Source organism: Eptatretus burgeri, chromosome 7 (genome assembly GCF_056783735.1).
Source record: "Eptatretus burgeri isolate ZD-2024b chromosome 7, Ebu_testis_v1, whole genome shotgun sequence".
Classification (NCBI taxonomy): Eukaryota; Metazoa; Chordata; class Myxini; order Myxiniformes; family Myxinidae; genus Eptatretus; species Eptatretus burgeri.
This window is the reverse complement of record NC_140967.1, coordinates 66,253,146-66,279,185: the sequence shown is the minus strand read 5'-3', so window position 1 is coordinate 66,279,185 and position 26,040 is coordinate 66,253,146. Positions and strand designations below refer to the sequence as shown.

At 44.0% G+C, this 26,040-nt stretch overlaps 1 long non-coding RNA gene across 8 annotated transcripts; it reads left to right on the top strand.

The window, feature by feature from the left end:
- The first annotated feature begins 442 nt into the window (after positions 1 to 442).
- LOC147023444 (uncharacterized) lies at positions 443 to 24,697 on the top strand. 8 transcript variants are annotated; one of them, XR_015060185.1, is made up of 7 exons: positions 443 to 513; positions 16,471 to 19,588; positions 20,334 to 20,534; positions 20,616 to 20,845; positions 20,936 to 21,047; positions 22,156 to 22,234; positions 23,445 to 24,697. It is a non-coding gene; the product is annotated as an uncharacterized LOC147023444 (long non-coding RNA). The 8 variants fall into 8 exon arrangements; XR_015060189.1 differs by having other exon boundaries at positions 22,156 to 22,238; XR_015060186.1 differs by lacking the exon at positions 443 to 513 and adding exons at positions 522 to 670; positions 924 to 1,016 and having other exon boundaries at positions 22,156 to 24,697.
- Positions 24,698 to 26,040: the final 1,343 nt, after the last annotated feature.

The following is a 26,040-nucleotide window of genomic DNA, read 5'->3' as shown; positions in this document are numbered from 1 at the left end:
AGCTGGGAATGTGCGCGTTTGAGTTTCGTTGCTAAGCAACCACCCGAAAAACCGCACGTTCACTATTTTCAATACTTGTCCTACAGTTTTGAATGTAGAGAAACGAGACTTCGGAATTAAACACTTCGAGATATTTAGAAAATTTTACTCGAGCCGATTTTTGATTTAGGTTTTATTTTTTAAATGGTAGTCCTTCAAAAATCGGGCATCTATTTACCGTCATTTAAGGTGTGTACAGAGTGTTTGTAAGGAACTACACCGTCGTTCCACCTTCGATCTCTTCTCGATCCAAACTTTATTGACAAAAGTGAAAAGGATCCAAAATAAATGGAATCACCGGCATTTCTGTATTTGTGGATTTCTCATAATATGGTATAAATCAAGTTATGTGGAATTTGAAAAACATCTTTTAAAAAGAAAATTCTACACCCCCCTTTATGTTATCGTTCGCTACACCGCCAGGTTCATCAAAAACAACCAACCAGGAAGTCTTCTCGCGCTCCCCACGGTCTGGTTCGTATTTCCCTGAACATCTGTTGTTCTCTTTCTCTTTCTCTTTCTCTTTCTCTTTCTCTTTCTCTTTCTCTTTCTCTTTCTCTTTCTCTTTCTCTTTCTCGTTACGTTTTGTTTCGTGTTCTTCTGACGTCCACTCTGTTTGCCGTCATCTGAGGTAATGTCAACAAAAATAATGGCACATTTTATTTTTTACTTAATTCGTCCCGAATTTACTTGAGCCGATTTTTGATTTAGGTTTTATTTTTCAAATGGTAGTCCTTCAAAAATAGGGTGTCTATTTACCGTCATTTTTTATGAGGAGTGCCAGTTGGCAAAACACGCAATAGGAAAAATCTTGCCAGGCAGAGGAACAATTGTATGTGAACCAACACGTCTTGGTAATGAATCTTTGTCGGTGGATCGGTCAGAATGAAAAGCATCGGATCCAGCGCTTCGATCCAAGCGACTCCTTCGTCGCCTACCGACTTGTTTGGTTGCGACTTACGAAATCTAAATATTTCGTAAGTATATTGATGACTTCCATCATCTGTTTGTGTGTTTGTTTGTGTGTTTGTTTGTTTGTTTGTAGGCATGATAACTCGAGAACGGAAGAAGCTACCAATGTCAAATTACACCACGTGATTCAGGAGGGTGATGGCTAGTGCTGATTAGATTTTGGTCAAAATCGGTCAAAGGTCAAGATCACAGTGAGGTCAAATATTCGATTTTTGATGGTTTGGTGCAGATAACTCGAGAACGGAAGAAGCTTCTAATGTCAAATTACACCACGTGATTCAGGAAGGTGATGGCTAGTGCTGATTAGATTTTGGTCAAAGGTCAAGGTCACAATGAGGTCAAACATCCAAAAAATGATAACTCGAGAACGGAAGAAGCTACCAATGTCAAATTACACCACATGATTCAGGAGGGTGGTGGCTAGCGCTGGTTAGATTTTGGTCAAAGGTCAAGGTCACAGTGAGGTCAAACATCCAAAACATTCGATTTTTGATGGTTTGGTAGAGAATCATCGTAGAAACTTTTGGTTTGCGTCGCTACCTTCTCCAGAGACAGCTTTTATTAGACAAGGTCAGAGGTCAAGTTGACGATTTCGTAAGTACCAGTCTATGACTGCTTGTTTGTTTGTTACTTACGAAATCTAAAGATTTCGTCAGTATATTGATGCCTTCTGTTTCTGTTTGTTACTTATGAAATCTAAAGATTTTGTAAGTATATTGATGCCTTCCGTTTCTGTTTGTTTGTTACTTACGAAATCTAAAGATTTCGTAAGTATATTGATCAGTTCTGTTTCTGTTTTGTTTGTTTGTTTGTGTTTATTTGGGTGTTTATTTGGGTGTTTGTTTGTTTGTAGGCACGATAACTCGAGAACGGAATAAGCTACCAATGTCAAATTACACCACGTGATTCAGGAGGGTGATGGCGAGCACAGGTTAGATTTTGGTCAAAATCGGTCAAAGGTCAAGGTCCCAGTGAGGTCAAACATAATTCCGTAAATTAATGTGGAGAAATGGAGTATTTTTGCTTCCCTCGACGTTACGAGTTCGTTTTAACTTCAATTTTAATTTTGTCTTCGGTTTTTGCGATCGCTTAGGATGCTTAAAACTCGGTTGTCGAAATTCTGGTAAAAATCGGATGTTTTGGAGACGTTTTAAGATTGTATAAAAAAAATTTCACTCGACGGGTCACGGGTCGTCCCATGATGCAGTGCACTCGAGCAGACGCGTCGTTGAGTCACGTAAAGGTTTTGCGTGTGCGCGCTGACGGTGTTTTCGATAAAGATGGTGTTTAAAAGTCATTTTTTATCCCAAGAAAGATTATCGTCACATGCCTGACTCGCTAAGCCATCGGATTATGTAAAGATTGTTGGTGGATGGCCGAATATTACGGTTTTGTGACTTTTATAAAATAATTGCGTTGAGAAATGGAGATTTTTCCTTCGGTCGACGTTACGATTTTTGATGGTTTGGTACAGAATCATCGTAGAAACTTCTGATTTGCTTCGCTACCTTCTCTTGAGACAGCAAATATTAGACAAGGTCAGAGGTCAAGTTGACGATTTCGTAAGTACCAGTCTATGACTGCTTGTTTTTTGTTTGTTTGTTTGTTTTCATGGCTGCTGGAGGCAACTCACCCAAACATGGCAGGCCACACGCCATCTCACAGTCCGTTTGAACTGGCCTTTATACAAGGAGATATCCGGCTGCACAAATGCAGTCCCCGGTAATGTGGCTGCCTGCAAGCAGTCCTTGCAAATACTCCCACACAGATGGTCCTGGTGCACATGGTAAGGTTGAGTGACATGGCAAGGCAAATAAAGGCATGGGCAGGTATGGCAAATGGAGTCAAGGCAAAGGCAGATAAAGGCATGACAAATGCAGACCAGGTAAGGTGCGATACAACAGGTCGGCACATAAAGCTGGCCGGCCTCGGTGTGGTCTCGTGAAGTTGTGGAGGGAGTGTGGTGGCATTGGCCAGTCCGAAGACGTGCTCGGTCCTACCCTACGGTCTCCCCCCAACCTATTGCCTATGCCTGTCCTTGTCCATACCCACCCCCATTCGGTTGTCACAACTCAAAAAAACAACAAAATTTAGACTTTTTTCAAAAAAAAATTATTTTATTTTAAAAATTACCTGTGTCCCTAACCCCCCTTATTGTCTTTGTTCGACTAACCTGTCCTGACCATCTTTTCCCAATCCCTTAAATCACTTTGTTATGGATTGAGGAAGAGACGAGTGAATCTGTCTTCAGGCCCAATGCAGTCTCAGAATGGCTCCCACAGGTTTCAGCATTTTCCAAGATGAGTCCAGCAGCCCACGAACAGCAAAGGAATGGATGGTGCGAAGGGGTACACGTTGTCTATCTATCCTACCATTTATTAAACTTTAATCTATCCCCAGGGCTTTCCAACACGCCTGTATCTTTAAACTATTGGTTCTAGCAACCATGATTCCCGTCACCTGTGTTGGTGTTCGTAATTAATTTGGGCCTGGCCCACAAATTTTCTCCCGTGCTCTTGCACAATTTCGTGGCTGGGCAGCGTGGCTCCACTGGCAGGTCTTCCCACCTGCCAAACTCGATATTCGGCACCCCCGGGTCGCTGAGGCTGTCTCCGAGCCTACCTACTCCGTATGAACGTGGGGAATGCCCTTCCTGGCATCTTCCCCGTCGATGCCCACGTGGCATTTTTGCGCTCTGGGTCCCTTTCCCGTGGGTACCCGTGCCCATTATACTAACTCGGTCGCTTGGACCCATGGCCGACTCTGGCCGACTACTTCGGTGCGCGGGGTGCCCTCGACTCAGTACGCATGTTTCAGTGGTCAATAGTCTCCTGCACCCTACAAAAGGTTTCGTACCTTCGTTCAACACCAACAACAAAACGACATCCTTTCAGTTAATTTAACTAACCCACTAACTATTATTACACTAACCCCGGGTTCCCTTGGGTGGGATTCACTCCTCCCCCCAATCATTCGTTCGCACCATGCATTCCACTTTCACTCCATTCACACTCGGGCCCGCGGACCCATGTTCACTCATCATGTTTTTTGTTTTTTTTTCACCAACACTGATGCTCTACAAGCTACGTTCCCCGAACTAACTCGTGCTCCCCGTCATCCCTTATTCTGATGCACGTTCCATCTAACTCTACGTAGCTAATCTACGTCCCCACTATACGTTCCATGTCTGCAGGCCCGTTGCTCGGGGGGGCATTTGGGTGCAATGCCCCCCATGGCGCATCTGGTGCCCCCCCCCCCAATTGTACGCCACCCATTTATGCCCTGTTGCACCCTGTGAACAGCTTAGTGTTTCAGGACGAGCACCCACTGTGAACTCCTTGCTGTTTAAGAGTTCACCTGTGTGAACTAAAACCCTTATTCCAGATGTTCAATGTGGTGAATAATGCGGCCTTCTTGGATCAACTGTTCTTTAATAATATCCTTCTTTGAATAACAGTCAAGAGATAAGTGAGCGCTTGCCAGCGCATCTCCAAAAGCAATTGGCAAGACAATACAGTCCAAGCCCACAAAATAAAAGATAATAACGCAATCACCAACGCCAGCAGCCAAGACGACAGACAGCCGCAAGATCTCGTGTCGAATGTCGATGTTGAGGGTGGTTATACATGTATACATCAGGATCATTTAGTTTTAAGGAATAGCCAATCAGCGTATTTGATATGGAGGCCCCATTAAGCAGGTTACCTGATTGGTTGTAAGTTAGGTATAAATGTAATATAGTCATAATATGATAAAGGAAAAGACATAAATTTACATAATTAAAGATGAAGTGCACGTGCACCACATGACCTTCACAACCCGTCAACCCTCCATCTTTCAAAAGTAATTTTAAAATAAAAATTAAAAATATGTGTGTTTGCAATCGTGCTTACATTTGAAATTATGCAGATAAAACCTGTTTTTGATGCATGGATCATTTAATACATAAAACCGTCAACCGTAAAATCTCGCGAGTCATGAGATTAGCGACGCGAGTCACGAGGGACTAATCACGGAGCACGAGCTAGCAGCAGGAGAAAAAGACGTGGATGATGGATATACGAAAATGGCTCAGAAAAGGAAAAAAATGCAACCAACGAAAATAAAGATGATTAAAGACATGTTGTGGGAGGAGGAGGAGGAGGAGGAGGAGGAGACGATCATGTCGATGAAATACCGACAGAAGCTGGCCAACCTGGCCAAGCCAGCAACATTAGACCTGCAGCTGGAGCCCCAGCACAGGCAGCCGAGTTGCCATGCTCGGCGGCGGCCTCGGGATCGAGTGTGACTGTCAAGCCGCTTCCCGATGATCTTGGAAGTGAGAGACCGAATCAAGTTGTTCTCCAGCGGTACCCTGGCCATCTGTTTCAGAACAAGAGTCACTCATTTGTGGCCTCGTGGTACCAGACTAATGAATGGCTAGAATACAGTGTGCAGACAGATGCAGCATTCTGCTATCCATGTAGGAAGTTTAACACTGCACGTGGCCCAGTGGACTCTACTTTCACAGTGCGAGGCGACCGGAATTGGAAACATGCCATTGAGAAAGACAGGGGGTTTCACAAACACGCAACTTCAAAGGAACATTTAACTTGTGTTTTGAGGTGGAAGGAGAATGAGAGGCGCATCGATTGTGGTAAGGAGATTTCCACACTCCTCAATGCTGACCAGCTAAATAGAAACCGGTACTATGTGTCTGCTCTTATAGATGTGGGATTTCTCGCCAAAAATCAGATACCTTTTAGAGGGAGCCTTGATAATTTTGAGGATATGTCAGACGAGCACAGTGGGCTCTTTCTCTCGCTTTTAAACTACACACTCAAAAAAGACACCGAGCTTACCAAAGTAATACAGCATATCCCACGAAACGCAAGCTATACTAGTCCGGAAATGCAGAATGAACTGATCTGCACATTGAGTAATGTTGTGACGGATGCCATTCATGGAAGAAGTAGGCACATCGTGGTTTACCATCAAGGTGGATGGGATGAGGGACCCCACTGAATGTGAGAACATATCAATCATCATTCGCTTTGTATCGGCATCAAATGAAGCAACAGAGCATCTACTCACAATAGCTACAGCCGACGCTGGAGATGCAAAAACATTGACAGACCTAATAATTGCAGAGCTGACAAAAACAGGACTTGACACGTCAAAAATATTAAGTCAGGTGTACGACGGGGCTTCGGTAATGGCTGGGAAGCACAGTGGGGTGCAAAAGTTGTTGCAAGAGATATTGGAAAGAGAAATCCCCTATGTGCACTGCTTAAATCACCAACTCCATCTGGTAGTTATCCACGCACTGGCAGCAGAAAAAGCTGTCACTGATTTCCTCGAGGTTTATTGTTGCCTGTACAAATTCTTCAGAAAGTCCACTGTTGCTGCACAGTATAAAGGTGAGCAGTTAAAACGACTTCTTGATCAAAGGTGGACGGGACATTTAGCCACCGTGTCTGTGATCATAGGATCTTTTAAGGATATCACATCCTTACTGTCGGAGTTTGATGCAGAGCGTGCCTACGGTGCAGAGATGAGGATAGATGAGGATGAATCAAAAAACTGTATTTTATTTGAAAGTGCACTGATTCTGGTGCCAACCTCCCCCGTTTAGTCATTGTATCTTTGGTATATTAATTTTCTAATGCCAATTCTTGACAACACCTTGTATAAGTGCACCTGAATTGGTGCCAATTGTCTAATCATTTAATATCTGCATTGTGAATGTGCCAGTTTGTTGCGGCTCTCCTGCATTCGAATAATTTTAGGCCAAAAACATCTCATCCGGGAGCCCACTGAGGTTTAATGATAATTTTTGGTGCAAAAGATTTGGGGTGCGGGATGTGCCCATGGGACCCGTGGGAGTCTGGGAAGGCGATTCTTAAGTGTCGCGTATGGTGCGTTTGGTTGTCAGCACCACCTGGATGAGCAGAAAAATCACTTTTAATCATAAATTTCGAGTGCAAGCGCAATTCAAGCATGGATCGACAGATAATTATGTTTTGATTATAAATCAGCTACTTAAGAACACAATCCATGGTGCATATCCAATTAAGAACACCATTAATTAGCATCAATTAGCACTTTTAATCATAATTTTCAGTGCAAGGTTAAAACAAGTGCCAAAGTGTAGAGCACAGTGACGCTAAACACAATCAAGTGCTTAAGAACGATTCTTATGGTGCGTTCCGTGCTTAAGAACGGGTCAAAGGTTACCGTGGGGTCACCATATGACGTATGAGAGAGTTTAATCATAATTTTGAGTGCAAGCGCAATTCAAGCATGGATCGACAGATAATCATGTACTGATTATAAATCAGCTACTTAAGAACAAAATCTATGGTGCATATCCAATTAAGAACACCATTAATTGGCATCAATTAGCACTTTTAATCATAATTTTCAGTGCAAGGTTTAAACAAGTGCCAAAGTGTAGAGCACAGTGCCACTAAACACAATCAAGTACTTAAGAACGATTCTTATGGTGCGTTCCATGCTTAAGTACGGGTCAAAGAGTTCGTGTGGGAGTTACAAGCATTGACGTTCTAGTGTTTGAAATTGTTGCTTGTCAGTTACCTAAGGGTTTTTTGCTCCAGGGGTCTTTGCGGTCAATCTATTGGCGAATTGCCGAGGGCGGGGATTCTACAGCAGGCGAGACATTAACAAAACATAGCATGTCAGATTATATTTCTATTAACTGAGCAACAATTTAAACTCGACAAATTCGTTTTCTCCTAATTCCTCCTTCGTTTCCTCCGAACTCCGAACCCCAGCAATCTACAAGGTCATCTAACTAAACCTCAGGTGTGGCCCAAATTACGTCATGTCGTGTTCGTCATGTTTTAGTACGTCATACCTCGACAAACTCCCTGTGTAGTTGTTGGGCTCGGCGAGGAACACTGAGTAAGCACTCTCGCACGGCGGCATCAGCAGCTTTCCCAGTGTAAATGTTGTCCAGTGTTGGGGAGGTACTGGCGGTGGACGGTTCAAACGGATTGCACGTATCTGTGATCTGTTGCATGGCCTCACGTAGGTCGCCACAATCTCGTTTCATGCATGCAGGTTTCAACTCGGCCGTTGCGTCTTCATGAACTGCAATTCCAACCATTTCCCGAACAGTGGCGATACATGCAGCCCGGGCCGACTTCGTTATCATCCACCGCAACCTGGCACTGAAGTTGTTGGTGGCGGATGATAACCCCGTCATCCGCGATGCAGCGTTCGCATTAACAGTATGTTCGAAGGTTAGGTCCACCGGACATCGACTGAATGGATGGTCAGTCCTTCTCACAGTGAACGCGCCTGCCTTCAGGATGTCACGAAGCCCGGGATGCGTCTCATCAATGTTGAGCAGGTCCAGTAGGAATTTGGAGAGCCAACGGGAGTAATTGACATGATTTGTCACGAAGAATAATGCTATGACTTCCATGAGTGTGTATGTGAACAGATCGATGTCGTTACTCCTGATTGCACGTTCGAGGTCATGATAAGCCTGTATGTATGCGACATACATCAGCCAGAACTGTGCGGTGGCAACTTGTGCTCCCAGTCGCGTCTGTTCAGTGAAGCGGCCATACGACTCTGCAGAATCTTTGAACAGATCGGACAATTCAATTTTCCTGGGATATATTCGCTCCTGGGGTGAATTCAAATTCTTGCAGCATGTCCCTGATCTCATCTTTGGACTCGTATGTGGCCAGGAATGCATTGAAGTGTTGCGTTTTGAACGCGAGGGTGAGGATTGGATGGAGGTGCTTGCACCTATTGAAGTGTTTTCCGTCTAAGAATCCTCTCAACGATCCTGGTGCGAGTACACCGCATTCTGTCAGCATCTTCGGTCTGCCGGATTCTGCAATGAGCTTGCCAATTGCCTTGAAAAATGCCATCTCAATGTGGAAAGCACTTGGCATAATAAATATGTCGTCATACTGGGAACTTTCCGTTACCTGTTTCTGGAGAGCCGGTTTGGCTGCATTCAGGTCGTACATGAGGAAGGCGTATTTCTGATTGCATTCGTGGGCACATTTCTGAGCTCTTCATGGTCTCCCGTACAACTGCCACGGCAGTGATCAGCTTCTGGATGTTCCCCATGTATAGTACAACCTGTTTTGGAAGGTTGGCGACGTAGAACTTGGAGTTCAAACCAATCCATATTGGAATATTCTCGATTTGCAGCGCGTGATGCATGAGCCAAAGAAGATCCAACTTCCGTCTTGCTGATTCCATATATCCGCGACATTGTAGCTGAAGACCGACATCTTCGGTATCTTCTGGTATGGCTCAAGTGACAGCTGATTGACGTCTCGTTTTCTCTTTCTTGATTTGCGCTGTCGTGATGACAGTTGTGAAGATGGCTGTGTTGCGCACTGCGGATTATCAGGTGTTTCATTGCATGATGCGCTGCCTTCAACCTGGTACAATATTCCCATCGTGTCATGTAAGGTGTCTGCCCCGGACAACATGTTTGACAGTTCATCGAAGTTATCAAACGCTACTCCCATAGGCAGGTTCGGGACGGTGCCGTCGGGACATGTCTGTTCTTTTTCATGGATGGCGTATCCCACAGCTGTTTCTCGTTCTTTCACAGCTGAGTAGTTCAGACAGTGCCCAAATCTATTGAGCATGGTAACGAGCTGTTTGCTCCCTGTCATTGACTTCACAGCGATACCAAGAGCGACGTGCTTTTTCGGCTTCACGTTTCATCTTCCCACCACAAACAGCGCGTCTTGACTTGTTGACTCAGAGCATCGTCTAACTCTCTCTGTGTGATGATCTGGATTTGGTCCACCATATAGTACGCTGAAGAATGTTGACAATAATTCGGGTGGAATTGCTGCACATGAGTGTAGATTATTCAAAGTTGGAGAATCAGGAAACTGTGTTTGGCACATTCTTGATGAGCTGCCGAAGGATTAATGCTGCTTTTGTCAACGTACCTTCTGGTGTGGCCGCGAAGTCGTACACGACACGGACAGCATCATCGGCCATGTCGGCGCTGTACAAAATTATGCCGGACTTCTTACCTACTGGGCACTGCACCTTTAAACGTTCGCCGAATTTCTTCATGATCACCTTCATCAGGTATTGTGCGGTCTGCAGTGGCTTCTCATCGACGTCAACACACACATCTACGTACTGAGCATATATAGACGTCAGCATTCCTGGTCGTTTGTTTTAGATTACAGACTGCTCAATATAGGAACTAATCGTATCAATACCCATGCTATTACGTTCATTACGTTCACTCTTCAAAGCTGCCTTGGACGCCGCAGCCAAGAAATCCTTCCTACAGCTATGATGCTAACGAACCTCCTTTGCTATGAAGTCTACATCGGAGAATTTAACTACTAGCTGTTCATCTCCTTAGATCTGTGCGGCTTCCTTGATTTTAGTTTTGGCGTGTTTGGTGAGACACGCACCGGTTACCTCGACTTGACCCTTTCTATTCTTACGCTCTTTGCTGCACAATACACACTCTTTTGGAAATATTCCTGATGTCGACGCCATTGGCGAAGGAGGTTCTACAGCAGACCGCAAAAGAGGTTGGGGGGCCAGATTGGCTGGTGGCATCACCACAGTCCTCTGAGGAACTGCAGTGAAGTTCTTGTAACATCGACTGTGGTAACCATCAGTTTCTGTGGGTTCACTTGGTTGTGATTTGATTACATTACAATACCGAGATGTGAAAAAGTTCTTCTTTTCTCCATGGATAATGGATGTTCTCTATACTACGGCCCACTGATCAGCGTTAAATGACAGTATGCCCTCACTTGATGCCTTGCCTTTCTTATCGATGTGCAGGATGCAGCGTTTTGCAGCATTCGTGTCTGATGTGTCTGCAACAAAAAGCGCGACTTCTCACTAATCTCAGCTCAACAATTACAGTATATTAAAAGTGACAAAAGGTAGCGTGAGAGACGGATGAACATTAACAGTTGAAGGCCGCATCATAATGGGTAATCAAAGGAATTGTATGGAAGTTATAGACTAAGTATACACGAGTTCACATGAGTCAATTTTCATCGAGGATCCAGAATATGCAACTGACATTGTGTATAAAGTGTCATCTGCTTACGACGTGGCGTCTCATTCTGGATGTCGGGCGTAACGGCCGACTCGTGTGACGTATCGGCCATATGGTGGGGCGTAAGGGCCGACTCGTGTGACGTATCGGCCATATGGTGGGGCGTAAGGGCCGACTCGTGTGACGTATCGGCCATATGGTGGGGCGTAAGGGCCGACTCGTGTGACGTATCGGCCATATGGTGTGACGTAACGGCCGACTCGTGTGACGTATCGGCCGGGTGATCTGGTGTTCTGGCAGACTCATTGCCTGTCTCCTGGATGCCGTGCCATCCTAACATGAAAATCAATGAAACATGGATAATAATTCATCAATAGAAGTTCACAGAGACAAGGATTGAGATCAGAGCCGTGACATGGCTGTATGGGGATAGAGCAGACGCCGTTCATAAAAGCGCCTGCTCTACTTCCGGGTTATTTTGACCCCAACCCCCTCCAGACCCCCTGTCCAGATTTGACTAGGACTATCATAGTAGATATCTCCAGCTATCGCCCAAAAATGATTTTTGACGAGAAATACAGAAAACCCTACGAGAAATACAGAAAACTTACCATTCTTTTTGTTGGACATGATGATGCATACCCGGCTGGCATGACGTGTGGTCCCATTCTGGCCTTCGCCAGCAATAGCGTTATACGTCATAGATAGGCAGCGCAGCAACGGTAGCCTAGGTAGCTACGTAAGAACACAGCGTGCTGACAGAGACGCATTCATTCTTATGCATGACTTCCAAGAAAACACCAGAACCCATTCATGCGTGTGCTGAAATTTCTCCAAGCATCGTTCACACAGGGAGGCAGCCTGGTGTTGGCTTTGTGGTTAGGGTGGCGGCTTGGGATCCGAGGGTCATGAGTTCAAGCCCCGTCGGCCGCTGAATTACTATACACCAGGAGGTTGACTCAGCCTGTCATCCTTTCGAGGTCGGCGAAATGAGTACCAGTTCCAGTGTGTGTACTGGTCGAGGGGCACTGCATCAGCGACACAGTCGTGCTTCAAGAAATGATAGCTACCCTGGCAGCTAAGCTGCCATACGACCACCACCACACACGGAGGCGCACATCGACACGGTGACCTTTGACCCGTTCTTAAGCACGGAACGCACCATAAGAATCGTTCTTAAGCACTTGATTGTGTTTTGCATCACTGTGCTCTTCACCTTGGCACTTGTTTTAACCTTGCACTGAAAATTATGATTAAAAGTGCTCATTGATGCTAATTAATGGTGTTCTTAATTGGATATGCACCATGGATTTTGTTCTTAAGTAGCTGATTTATAATCAGTACATAATTATCTGTCGATCCATGCTTGAATTGCGCTTGCACTGAAAATTATGATTAAAAGTGCTAATTGATGCTAATTAATGGTGTTCTTAATTTGATATGCACCATGGATTTTGTTCTTAAGTAGCTGATTTATAATCAGAACATAATTATCTGTCGATCCATGCTTGAATTGCGCTTGCACTCAAAATTATGATTAAAAGTGATTTTTCTGCTCATCCAGGTGGATGATCAGATCAGATCAGATCAGATCAGACAACCACACGCACCATACGCGACACTTAAGAATCGCTTTCCCAGACTCACGGGTCCCATGCGTATATCTCGCATCCCAAACCTTTTGCACCAAAAATTATGATTAAACCTCAGTGGGCTCCCGGACTAATCAGAACATATTAAATCTAGCTGAGATCAATTTGGTTAGTATGCAACGGCAACCTCAGTATAGATGCGTCAATGCTGCATGAATACAATCGTATACAGGGTTATCAAAAATATTAAATTTAATAATTGTGCCCCCCCCCATCCAGTTCATATGCCCCCCTTAATACTGAGCCCTGGCTACGGGCCTGCATGTCTGTCCATGTCTCCAATCCATTTCTAATTGTAGCCTAAATTTCCCGTAACTGATGTTACCGGGCCCCATGGAGGACGACTCATGTCCCCATGAGGCCGATCTATCTAATACTAAACCCTTTCCCTAACTAATGCTCCTTTTCCCCCAAGCGAGGATGTTCGCTACATCCTGGCCGGTCATCGTGTACTCGTGGCAAGACTCGGCGAGCCTTGCACCTCCAGGGCGGCGGTTTACAGCATGCTAGTCCCCTCTGTTTGGCCGATACATGAGGCCGTAACGTCGCCCCGTTAATTACCTTAAATACTCGCTTTCGGGCCATCCACCACGTGAACCACCGTGCGTTACACACCTGGCCTTCGTGCTGCGAGATTCCCGCTGATGTCACCCGCTCCGCGAGGCTTGCCCCACACACGAGCCCGGCGGTGTCGTCCTCAGGACTCGTTCTGCACGTCCTGCGAACATCACTCGCGGCGCGCAGCACGTCGGGCCCCACACACGGGGATATGTGTTTTCCAAATTCACTCGACCCCCCCCCTCAATTTGCCTCGTTTTTAGCCGCTTGGGCGGTTTGCAAAACACGGACCAGATCTCGCACGCAGTCCTGTGGAGCCGGCGCCATTTCCGAAATAACTTTATCCCGCTCAGAAGGCTCGCCACTCCCATCCAATACACAACCCACGACTCCCGACTCCCGTCTGGGTCGGTCCGTGTCCCATTTTCTCACGTGCACTCACACATGCCATGTCATTTGCATTACTCCCATGTTCTGACACACACTCCGGCACAATCACACTGGGGACTTGTGTTAGCCCAAGAGATCCCGGGGCTTCTATACCCACCAAGCTCGGCATGTGCCCTTTCGCACCATGCAACCGCTCTACCTCGTACGGTCTTACCGGACTCACCTCGTCACGGCCTGCCTCGAGGGAGCATACCGTCTCCCTTTGTTCCTGCGGGAGGTTAATCCGACCCTCGCATTGGGTCTCAAAACATTCCACACACTCAACCTCAATGTCCCTTACCATTTCTACTTGTGTCTGCTCCTCTTTTAATTCCTGCGTCTCTTTCACCTCTTTTCATTCCTCCTTTATGATGCCCAATTCCCGGCTCTTTGTCTCTACCTGTCCGAGTTCACAGGTTTCTGTCTTGACTATCGTGGTTTCACTCGTCACCTCGACCTTGCCCGTCGTCATCGCGGTCCGAACAGCTTCCACACTCCCTCTCAACCCGGTCATTTCTTCACATACAATCCTGATCCCATTTGTAAAATTCCGGTCCAAGTTTTTTATTTCGCTCTTCATCCATGCCAGCCCGCTTTCAAGCTTCGTAGCCCTGCCTTCATTTCCTCCTGACCCACCTTCACTTCGCCCTTTTCCTCTGCCAGCCCCGCCTTCATTTTTCCCTTTAGTGTTTGCATATTCCAATCTATGCTTTCCATCATGTGTTTCATTACCTCCATAAACGTGTTCGTGTCCAATGGCTTTGGCGGAACCGATCTGCTATGATCGGGTGTGGATCCGATAGGGATCACTCGGTCCTCTGTGAGGGAAATTTGATGCAGGGGGTGCCCAAGCATGTTCGCTGCTGCAGTTGTCCCCAATGTTACCTCTGGGTATGGCTGCAAGGAATGATCTCCCTGAAAGGTGTTGTCCTGAGCCATGGAATCCTCTAATATTGTTTTAGAACCCACCTGAACCAGCTCGTCTTGGTCCGCCATGTCTGTACCGATAAATAAAATTTGAATCCTGCTCTTAATTTTGGGGGGGTAAGGGGGGTTATTGCTAAGCACACCCCTGGCTCGAATCCCATTCCAAATACCAAATTGATGCAGGTTCGAATCCCATAAATTTTTTATTGGGGTTAACACCAAACTGTTGCGGGTTCGAATCCCACAAATTTTACTATGGCTCGATCCCACTCCTGACACCAAACTGTTGCGGGCTGGCGTGATCGGGTGAGAAGACCACTAGGTGGGGGAAGCTACGTCGATTCCCACCAGACTCCCCGGAATTGCAGGCCGTAGCACACGGATAATTCCGTGACGCGGCGGGTCGCTTAACCGACCGTGGACGCCAATAACTCAACCGCGTGACCTAGGGTCCTCCCATCTATGGGTTAATCGGTTTCCAACATGGAGACGGCTGATCTATCTCCCAGGAGTGACCCAGAGATCCCCCGTGTACAAGATGGTGTATCTCGCCTTCACAAAGTCAGGGCCATGGCACAGAGACAGAGACAGAGAGAGAGAGAGAACGAGAGAGAGAGAACGAGAGAGAGAGAACGAGAGAGAGAGAACGAGAGAGAGAGAGAACGAGAGAGAGAGAACGAGAGAGAGAGAACGAGAGAGAGAGAAGAGAGAGAGAGAGAACGAGAGAGAGAGAACGAGAGAGAGAGAACGAGAGAGAGAGAACGAGAGAGAGAGAACGAGAGAGAGAGAACGAGAGAGAGAGAACGAGAGAGAGAACGAGAACAAAAAGGAAAGGGCTGGTCCATGGGGTCAAATCGGCACTCTGACTGTGACTGTGCTGCCCTGACAAAATCAGGCAGCAGGGAGGAATGGGCCCCTGACCCTGACTTTGGTTGGCCCCTGGAAGATTTGGCCCCTGACTTGCATTAGGGGTACAACCACCACGGAGAGGCATCCCCAATAGTTGCTATGGGTGGTAGTACATTTGTGGGGGGGGTGGGTGTAAGCAGATAACGCATTGCCAGGCAGCTCCAGGTAAAGCCAGTAGGGTGTTAGGTTGTATTCTCAGGGGGATAAATTATAAATCAAAAGTGTTCGTGTGAACACTGCACAGTAATTCAAGTAAACAACCTGAAAGTAAAGAAGAGAAGAGTTAAGACTGTAGTAAGGCAGGGGACTTTGACTCAGAGCGTAGTTAATGCATGGAATGGTCTCCCTGGAAGGGTAGTGGCAACAGAAACAGTACATTGGTTTAAACTGGAATTAAATCAGTACCTAGAGGCATTGGGATAGATGGGTACATGGATATAAACATGACAGGTAGGGTTGCTTCGGTACGAATGGGTGATTATGCACATGTTTAGTAATTGTGATATGTGTGAGAGGGTCTCATCAAAAAATGAACATTCTGCCTGTGTTTGTTCATTTCTTATACTACTGTTCTTTTCATCATTGCTCCTCTCCTCTCTTCCCCAGTGAAATTAAGTCGATATACTGATAGATTTAATTAATGCGGTGTTGAGAGCAGGCACGATGGGCCAAGTCACATCCTCCTGTATTTAAGTTCCTTGTATGTCCTTGGTACTTGGATAACAGAGGGATTTGCAACGGAGGATATGTTTGATGCAAACTTTTCTCATCAAAATATCCCCCCCTTGTTTGCACTCACAACTGCACATATTCTATGTGTTCAGTCCCATAAGGTTAGCAATATTTTGCTGTGTATTTTATTCCAACAAGTCTGAAACATCTTCTAAATAATTTCTGAGGCCATTTCATAAAGTCTGCAACGTTATCTAATGTCTTGTTGTTGTTTTTTTCTCATTGCAGACAGTACCGTGGCTCCAACTAGGGAAATAAAAGATGATGACAACAATGCCATAGTCACGCTGCACAAGGAAAGTTTTATTATTACTGGGGTGGAATTGCGAGGGAGGGCAATGCTTCATCCTCACGTCATGGATTACAGACCACAATAAACAGATACCAAGAAGCTGGTGACTTTTGCAAACAAAATTGGTCGTGGCAGAAAGAGGAAGTTAATTGGGAGAGAGAAGACAGACTGATTACTCAGAAGTCTAAGGCTGACTGTTTACTTCCTCAGCAGTACTCGACTTGCCGCTGATTAAAATTATACATCAAAAGTCAGCACATCAACAGAAACAGTGAAAAGACAACCTTGAGATAATGGCATGGCAGGGAGAGATTCATCTCGACGAGCATTGCTGAGATGAGGTAATGGTCAAACATGCCTACAATAGACAGCAAACCATAAAGATTGGACAAAGGACGAACAGAGAAAAGTGTTATGGATGGAGATACGTTTGACCCTTTGAACTCCTAGATGAAAACAATAAGAACAAGACAGAGTAATCAGAGATTGCACACCCTCGCCAGGACTTGTTTTGTGCGAGGTATTTTGTGTGGCAAATAAATGGATGGATGTACTATATTCAAGGTATAAATGGTCTTGTTATAAAGGTGTAAATGTCAAAGGTCTGAAAAGTTGTAAAGAGCAAATGATCTGAAGGTCTAAATGTGTCTAAAAGGTCGAAAGGGGTCTCAAAAGGTCGAATGGGTCTAAAAGTTCAATTTAAGGTCCAAAGGGTTGGAAGCGTCTTAAGGGGTCTAAAGGGTCTAAATGTCAAATGGATCTTCAGGGTATTAAAAGGTCTGAAAGGTGTGAAGGTCTAAAGGGTAGAAAGGAGTCTAAGGGTCTTCGGGGTTCTAAAGCGTCTAAGAGTATTGAAGGGTCTGAGAAGTCTTCGGTTCTTCATGGTTCTAAATGATCTAAGAGGATCCAAAGGTTCTTAGAAGTCTAAGGGTTCTTAAGGGTGTAACAGGGTCTATAGGGTTCTAAATGATCTTAGTGACCTTAAAAGGTCTTACATGTCTAATAGTCTTGAAGGGTCTTAGGAGTCTAAAGGGTCAAAGTGTCTTCGGGGTCTTTTCGGTCTTAGAGGTCTTCAGTGTCTATGTAGTTGATGCACGTACTCATGTTCCATGTGGATAAACAGACAAACAACCAAACAAAGGATCTTAGGGGTGTTCAGGATCTTTAGGGGTCTTAGGAGTATTAAGGGGTCTATGGGGTCTTAAGAGTTTTGTGGGTCTTCGCATCTTCATGTGTCTTTAGGCTCTTCGTCGTCTTTCAGTTCTTCAGGGTCGAAAGTAATTCATACACAAACTCATGTTCTGTGTGGACAAACAAACAAACAAGAAAGATATTGTACATCGCACAATACTTGCGAAATCCAAAAAACAAAGTTGATCTTAAAAATACTTGTTCATTGAATTCAGTCACTTCATATGCAAATCCTCTTCAAACTCCATGTCAATTTGATGAAAATTGCCGATTTTAGAAATTTTGCCTATGCCGACTTTTTGGCCAATGCTGATCTCAGAAATACTTGTTCATTGAATTCAGTAACTTCATTTGCAAATCCTCTTCAAATTTCAAGTTAATGGGATGAAAATTGAGGATTTTAGAAATACCACCTTCGTTTTTGACCTTTGGCCGATGTTGACCTTTTGACCTCAAATACAATAGACTTCTTGCTTATGAGGACCTCTACCTTGTGGTGAAGATTTGTGAAGATCGGTTTAAAGTTGTGATCTGTAGGCGATAAACATAATCAGGTCAATCAGATGAAAATTGTTTTTCAGATTTAAATTGATAATTTTAGAAGTTTGAGTTGACCTTTGACCTTTGACCTTTGACCTTTTGAACTCAAACATAGTTGGTTTCCAAATTCAGTGATACACTCTGAAATTGCTGCTTAATTTTCAGGTTAATCAGATGAAAATTGATGATTTTTCAGATGAAATTTGATGATTTTCGAAGTTTGACCCTGAGTTGAGCTTTGACCTTTTAATCTCAAAAATAGTTGGTTTCCCAATTCAGTGATGCAATATGCAAATCTTATTCAAATTTCAAATCAATCGGATGAAAAATTACGATTTTAGAAATTCGATCTCAAGATGACCTTTGACCTCAAAATCAATCGGCTTCTCAATTGATACGACCCCTCCGACTTGGTGCAGTTTCGTGAAGATCGGTTTTAAATTGTGACCTGTAGGCGATTGATAGACTAACAAACAGACAGAAAAACAAAATTGACTGATATACTTGAAAAATCTTCGATTTTCTGAAGTAACCCAAGAGCCAAATGCGAGGGTCACTCCGGCGAGGGGAACTGGAGAGTTCATTGAACACCTACCCCCACAATGTTTGGAGAAACAAGGATGTGGGTAGGGTCTAAAAAAAAACACAAGCTGATCTATGGAATATGTCTTTCAATCCTGACAAATCTTTCTCTTTCTCTTTCTCTTTCTCTTTCTCTTTCTCTTTCTCTTTCTCTTTCTCTTTCTCTTTCTCTTTCTCTTTCTCTTTCTCTTTCTCTTTCTCTTTCTCTTTCTCTTTCTCTTTCTCTTTCTCTTTCTCTTTCTCTTTCTCTTTCTCTTTCTCTTTCTCTTTCTCTTTCTCTTTCTCTTTCTCTTTCTCTTTCTCTTTCTCTTTCTCTTTCTCTTTCTCTTTCTCTTTCTCTTTCTCTTTCTCTTTCTCTTTCTCTCTCAGGACCATCTGGCAAACCTTCCTATCTACTTTCTTAACAATCCTCTTGAGGAAGTTAAGTCATTCAAACACCTGGGTCTCGCTATCAGCCATGATCTTTCTTGGGTAAACCCCGTTTCAAAGTTGGCTTCCAAAACCAGCCGCCGACTGGGCATCCTTCGTCGTACAAAGTCCTTCCTTGGCACACCTGAACTTATATCCACCCACAAGGGCTTTATCCGCAGCTTGATGGAGTACTGCTCTTCACTCTGGGCTGGATCCCCTGTCTCACATCTTGCTCAGCTTGATGCTGTGGAAACCAAGGCCTTTAAGATTATTGGGATCTCCCGCAATGAAGCTGAGTTTATGGACCTATAACTTCACCATCACAAACAGGTCGGTGTTCTTTCTGTCTTCAACCGCATTCTTTCTGGTCTTGCACCCTCTGCTCTTTCCGTACTTTGTCCCCCAAGGTTTCTACAGGGCTCACACGGACCACTATCAATCCCCTTGTGGTGAAACTACCTAATCCAAGATCACCACTCACCTCCACTCTTTTTTCCCCACTGTGGAACCAACTACCACATCCTCTTCAATCTCATTCTTGATCGTCCCCAATCAAAAACCCTGATATTTTATATCCTCGTTAACCCGCCTCCCAATCCTACCTTAACCGGACCCCAATCCCTCGTCCTTCCAAACTTCTAGTTTTCCCTCCTGAGAGTTCCCCTCTGTATCCATCTTGTCCACCCCATTCCTCCCCACATCTATTGTTTTTCCACCTCCCCCTGTCATGGCCTTTGTCTCTGCTGTTAGTGTCCCCCCCCCCCTTTTCCTGATGTTCCTTTTGTCCTGTTGTGTCCTGATCCATTCACTGTACGAGTAAGAGTTCTTCCATGAGCTTCAACGATGTATAACAAAAAGAAAATCTAAAAAGAATGCTGATGTCTACATAACAAATCTTTGTCCTGCATGTGATTTAAATAAAGGTCCTCCATGAATATTAATTGATTATTAATTTATTACTTATATTGTACTCGTATATCATGCTTTGTGTTTTGCAGTGATCTTTTGAAAGTTAATGTTATGCACATTGCAAGTTATATTTACACAGTAACTTACTTTCATTTTTCATCACAAGGCTATGAATGAAAGCAAGAAGAAACCAGAAGGCATCTCAAAATGCCAAGCCTGTTGGGATACCTTCATCATCCTGATCTTTTCCCTCTAATTTGCTCATTCCATGCTTTCTTGATTGGTTCTTCATCATTTTTCCTTGCATCACGCGTCCAAACCACCGCAACTTAGCATGGATACGTGATGAGGAGAATGCTCTTTCAAGGTAACGATAATTTAATTTGTAAAAACTCAGTCAATTGTGTTGAGACACAGCTTTGTTAAGACCTAAAATTCTTGTATGCAGACAATGGAACAAGCAGTGGAATCAGTGATGGTATTGTGTGGGTTAAATGGCAGCTGAAAAGTGTTATTGAGAACTACTTGTTCAACATTCCATCTTCACACGGTCTTCCCTGAAATGGATGAAAAAGTTCCGTGCTCGCATCTGAAGCATTCAATTTAGAACCATCCCATAATAGGTGTGATCGAGACACCAGGACACCCATTTCCCACGACGTCCTGACCTGCACGGAGGTGTGTATTCGATTAACTTGCAAGTTTTTCCAGTTTTTGGCATGTGTTCAGAAAACCCATTGCATTGGACGATGAAGACCTGAATTACAGGCCATGAAGACCTAGGAACAGGGAAGGTGGACCAATGTTTTTGGAGGAGTGAGCCCGATAGCCTGCTTCCCAATGAATAAACACAAACCCATCAGGCTTCGTCTTCATTCATGTAAGATATAAGGGAGCAGTTACAAGTACAACAATTAAACACCGTTGAGATTTTGAGATGTTGCATTTGCCACAGTTTGGGAGTGCTCGGGGGTGCACAACTCACTATCGAGTCATCAGCGCACTCATGATCACAATTTTGATTTGTGAAAACACACTCAACAAAAACACGCAGGGACTGTGAGCTGGCAGTGTGGAGTTATAGAATAGAGTTCCACTGTTTTATCAGAAACCACTGACATAGCCAGTACTTTAATTCCATCGTGCAGTCTTTTTGCTTAGGTTTGTGACAGAGCAGAACACATAGGGGACAATGGATAAACAGACAAAACGGGACAAAGAAATAACAGTGGTATGACAAGTGTACGCACAAGGAGAGAGATTACAGGAGGTAGGTGGGAACAGGGTCTCAGCAGGTGCAGCAAACCTTAGGGGGTACTAATGGGAGAGACGATAAGGTGGTGGTGGACAGCAGACTTGAAATCCCATTGGGAAGAGCTCGAGACAACTGAGTCAGGAAGACAATTCCACAGCAGAGCCAACAGGGATTATTTGATAGAATGTAGGATAGCATTCGTTAAGATTTGAGTACGATCCAACATATCACTTAGTGGCTTGAATCAACAACACATTTGTGATTATTCCACTGTGAATGTTGTCACATGTTCAACACTTATAATATGGTATTACTATTGAATTTTCTCTCATTTTGTTTTTGCAACTCCTATTGTTGTTGTTCATTCAATGCAACATTATGCTTACAAATGAGGTTACACGAAGTCTTCAATAAAATAAGTGTTTGACAATTAATTGTTTCAAAGTGCAGTGTGAATGCACGAGGTAGATGTAACAACACAGGCAAAGCAACTGTGAGTTTTTTATTTTTCAAAAGCGAAGGCACTTTGAAGTAATTCATAAATTGGCATTCGATAGCGTTGACAGATGTGATTATACCCACGACATTACATTCTACACTGCAAAGATAAAATGTGGTTTCAAAAATATAGCCATTAAAAACAAAGTTCCATCTCCGATCGGGCATCATCCTCAGAAATAAGGTCCAGGATTTTCTTCTTGGCCTCATTCTGATGTACCATACTCTGTTGCAGAGCGTTGGTGCTGCCGAAGGAGTTTCTTGGCAAGGTTCATGCTGGGAAGTTTGCCACCCCTCTCCCAGCAGGAGTTCAGGCAGGTATTTTGAATTTGGTCAGGGTGCTGGTAATCGATAGCTTACCTACTCCAGGCCTAGTGTTGGCTTAACGGTTAAGGTGGCTGGCGTAAGATCTTAGGGTATTGAGTTTGAGCCCCGATCGTTACGTTGAATTAATACCAGGTGGCATTGCATAAATTGCACAGCCGCACCCCCAGAAAATGATACAGATCAACAGCCACAGCTCTTTCGTGGGAATTTTTAACTCTTTGTCAGCATCTGCCATGTTGTTTTGATAGTGAGAAAAACAGAAGCTCCAGAGCCACGCAATGCATCCTGGATGATGTGCAAAGGGTAAATGGTCGGCCCGTTTTCTGTTGTGCGAGGTTGCCACTTGCTCATTCTTCAGTCAATACATTACATTGTACCATTAATCGGTTGTTCGGAGCACTACAATGTGCCCAGCTGGCGCCATTAATGAAAGAGCGTAGTTTCTTCAAAGAGGTAGAGAAGCAACAAATCAGGACATTTTTCAAAAGTTTGGCAGCCCCTTTATCAGGATGCCTCACCAAGTTCCTCTGATTTACCTGGTTCTTCCTTCCGTAGTGTTGTGTCTGAAATACTGCAACAACACCTTTCCTTAACCCTTAACCCCACCCCCCCAAATCAAAAATAACAATGGCATTGCAGCTGATGCTCATGGTGTAATGTCCACACTGGCAAGCAATGACCAAGAACCACATGCATCATTTTTACAGTATGGTGGTAATGACTTTCTAATTTGACCCCAAATAATCAGAATATGGCTGGCAGTATGGCCTACAGGTATGCACACTCACTTCCAATCTGTCGAGCCTGGGTTTGAATCCTGACTCAGCTATAAATCGTCATCCCCGTGTTTCACAGGCAGGTGATTCATCAATGTTATCAATCATCAATAAATTCACTGTCCCTCAGATAAACGTTAAATGGGTGTCCCATCTGCTGACATTCATTGGTGGTCATGAAAGATCCCATGATGTCCTTTGCAGAGTAGGTTTATTTATCTATTCTGATGAGCCACAGATGTGTGGTGTATGGTTGGAGCAACAGAGTAGGGCGACACCATTCAGAGGGTTAAACAAAAAAAAAGTAATTTAAAAAATAATTCCCATTTTCCTTCAAAGGACAAAATCCTTTCAGACCCTATTATTTTCTGTCCTGAACTTACAAACATTTTAAGGAGCTAACAATGGTTCTTCCCCGCAGGTTCAAGCAACCTCCATTAAAAAAAAAAAAAACTCGCCAAGTCAATCTTCAAAACAGACTTTACATCTTCATTTAAGTGGTTTAGCCCACTGAGCTGGAGTCCCCTCCCGAAGCATGAATGTGCTGATGTACCTGGAAGTGTGGACACCATGAGCATAGCAAGCTCTGCTGACTTCACTGTATGACATACTTTTAGATTCTGTTGCAAATTTTAATGATGTGAAGCAGAAGCCAGAAGATTGAACAAATGCAACAGTTCCTTCCCACCCAGTGTGTTCCTTATCCAGAGGTCTGCTATATAGTTTGACTCACTCAAGATGCTTTCTCGTGCAGTAGATAACTTAGATCCTCTGTAATCATGTGTCCTTGGCATTTGTGCGACAAGATTTCAAGACTGCATGTAATTCAAAAGTATCTTCATGTGGCAAACCATTCGGACTTATAAGGAGCGTTAAAGTGGCGCCCAGAACCACCTTACACTCTCCGTGTCAGGATTACCGGTCTTACTTTCTGTCTCATGCAAACTAAGCAACAGAGCCCGTTTTAATTTCTTTTTCTCACATGCACCATGGACTTCTCCTGCTCATTTTCACTCCATATCTTTGCATTCTTCTCTTTCCTTTCATTTCCATTTCTTTAAGCCACTTATTACAAATATGGAAATGTCCAACAAGTTTGTAGCCCCTAATTCCTGGCATTATGGGGCGTGAAGAATCTCCGGAGTCCTGCCTGTATCTGCTGTCAACGAGAGGGATGGCTCAGACTATCATAGTATCGGTCACTCTAAAGATCCTTGCCTTTATAATAAACCTGACACTCTTTCTATTAATTTCACCAACATTCGTGGTCTTTCTTCTCACCTTTCCTCTGTTGAACATAATTTAGGTGGTACCTTTCTGAACATCTTGCTTCTCTCAGAAACTCAACTGTCAAGTTTGTAGCCCCTAATGTTTTTTTTTTTTTTTTGTTTTTAGCCCACGAAAGCTTTTACCGAGCTGTAATCCACATCCTCAATGAATCTGTGTCAAAAGTTTTGTGATCTTATCGATATTTTAAACCATGCCACTCGTTTCATTTTTCTCATTTCATTTCAACACCAAAATGTTGTTAAAGGCTCTAAATTCATAATGAATATATCTCTATCTATCTGAATCTATTTCTTATTCAATGTAATATTTAAGCACGCACTGTTAAAGTACTTCTCATTGTATGCACATCACATATATATGACAATAAACTCATGATGATGATTATTATTATTATTTCGTCCTTGTGGTAGAGCACTGCTCTCACATCTGGGAGGTTCTAGCTCGACACGTTTATTGGACAGAGTCAAGTCAAAAGCAATCCGACTTATCAGTTCTCCCAATCTGACCTCAGAACTCAATTTGCTTGATTTATGCCATAACTGCCTGCTTGTGTACCTCCGCCATGAGCTCGACCATCAAATACTTGGCGAGCCACGACATCACGTGATGTGTGCCCATTGGCAACTCAAGGGTGGGTCATGATGATGTTTGTTTCTTTCCCTTCAGTACAAAGCTCTGGAATTGTTTACCTTATCAAGTCTTTCCTTTTAGTTATATCCTGCCCCTTTTCAAAAGGTAGCTTTTCAGATCCTTAAACACTCTTCGATTATTTTCCTTATCTATTTCTTCAGTTCTCTTTTTTTTTTGTTTCGTTTAAGGCCTGGCCTCGATGAGGATGATCCAGTCCAACTGGAGCCTTTAATGTAAGTTAATAAAGAGGTAGGTGAACATGATTTTGATCTCACAGGCAGCAGGCTAATACAACGACCTCAAACAAATCTATTACTACTACTACTATGACTACTACAACTACCACTGTGAAGATAATTTTGTGAAATGCAAAATCACTTTTGAGCTGTCTGTCCTCGGATCAAATCTTGACCCGGATCAAATAAACTATCACTCTGTTTTCCATGGAGGACAATGCATCAATGCAGGGCGACACATGCAGGAAAGGATGTTAAGCCAGAGGACCCACATCTGTCCACATTGGTCGTTGGTAGACGTTAAAGATCCACGGCATCTTTTGTGAATAGTAGAAAAGTTATTGTCAGCACAATGAAAAATTTTCAAATTCCTACCTGTAACTGCAGGTTGTAAATGGCAGTCTTCTTGGACATCCCTTGACACCAAGTTAAACAACTTGCTATCTCAGAGTGTGGTTGTTATCTAGGCAGCAGCTCTGACATGAGAAATAAATTCACACACCCTTGAGTTGTTAACATGTCACGTGTAAACTGCAGTCTTCTGCGACAAAGGGGAACCATGATGATGATGATGATGACGACGACGACACCACTACTTATTTATCGGCCCAAATTCTACATACTTCAGGAGTCAGCCGAGAGGGAAGTTTCTCCCAAGTGTTTCACAGACCAGTTTGGGAGGCCACTGTGGGATCGTTAATGCCCACCAGCCAATACTCGCAGATGGGACACCTAGTTTAGCGTCCACCTGAGGGATGACACACTTTGTGATGCAATGCCCTACCTGTGAAGGACCATTCTGACGGTTTATTGCCGGGTGGTGAATCAAACGCACATTAGACATCTCAAAGGTAAGCGTGT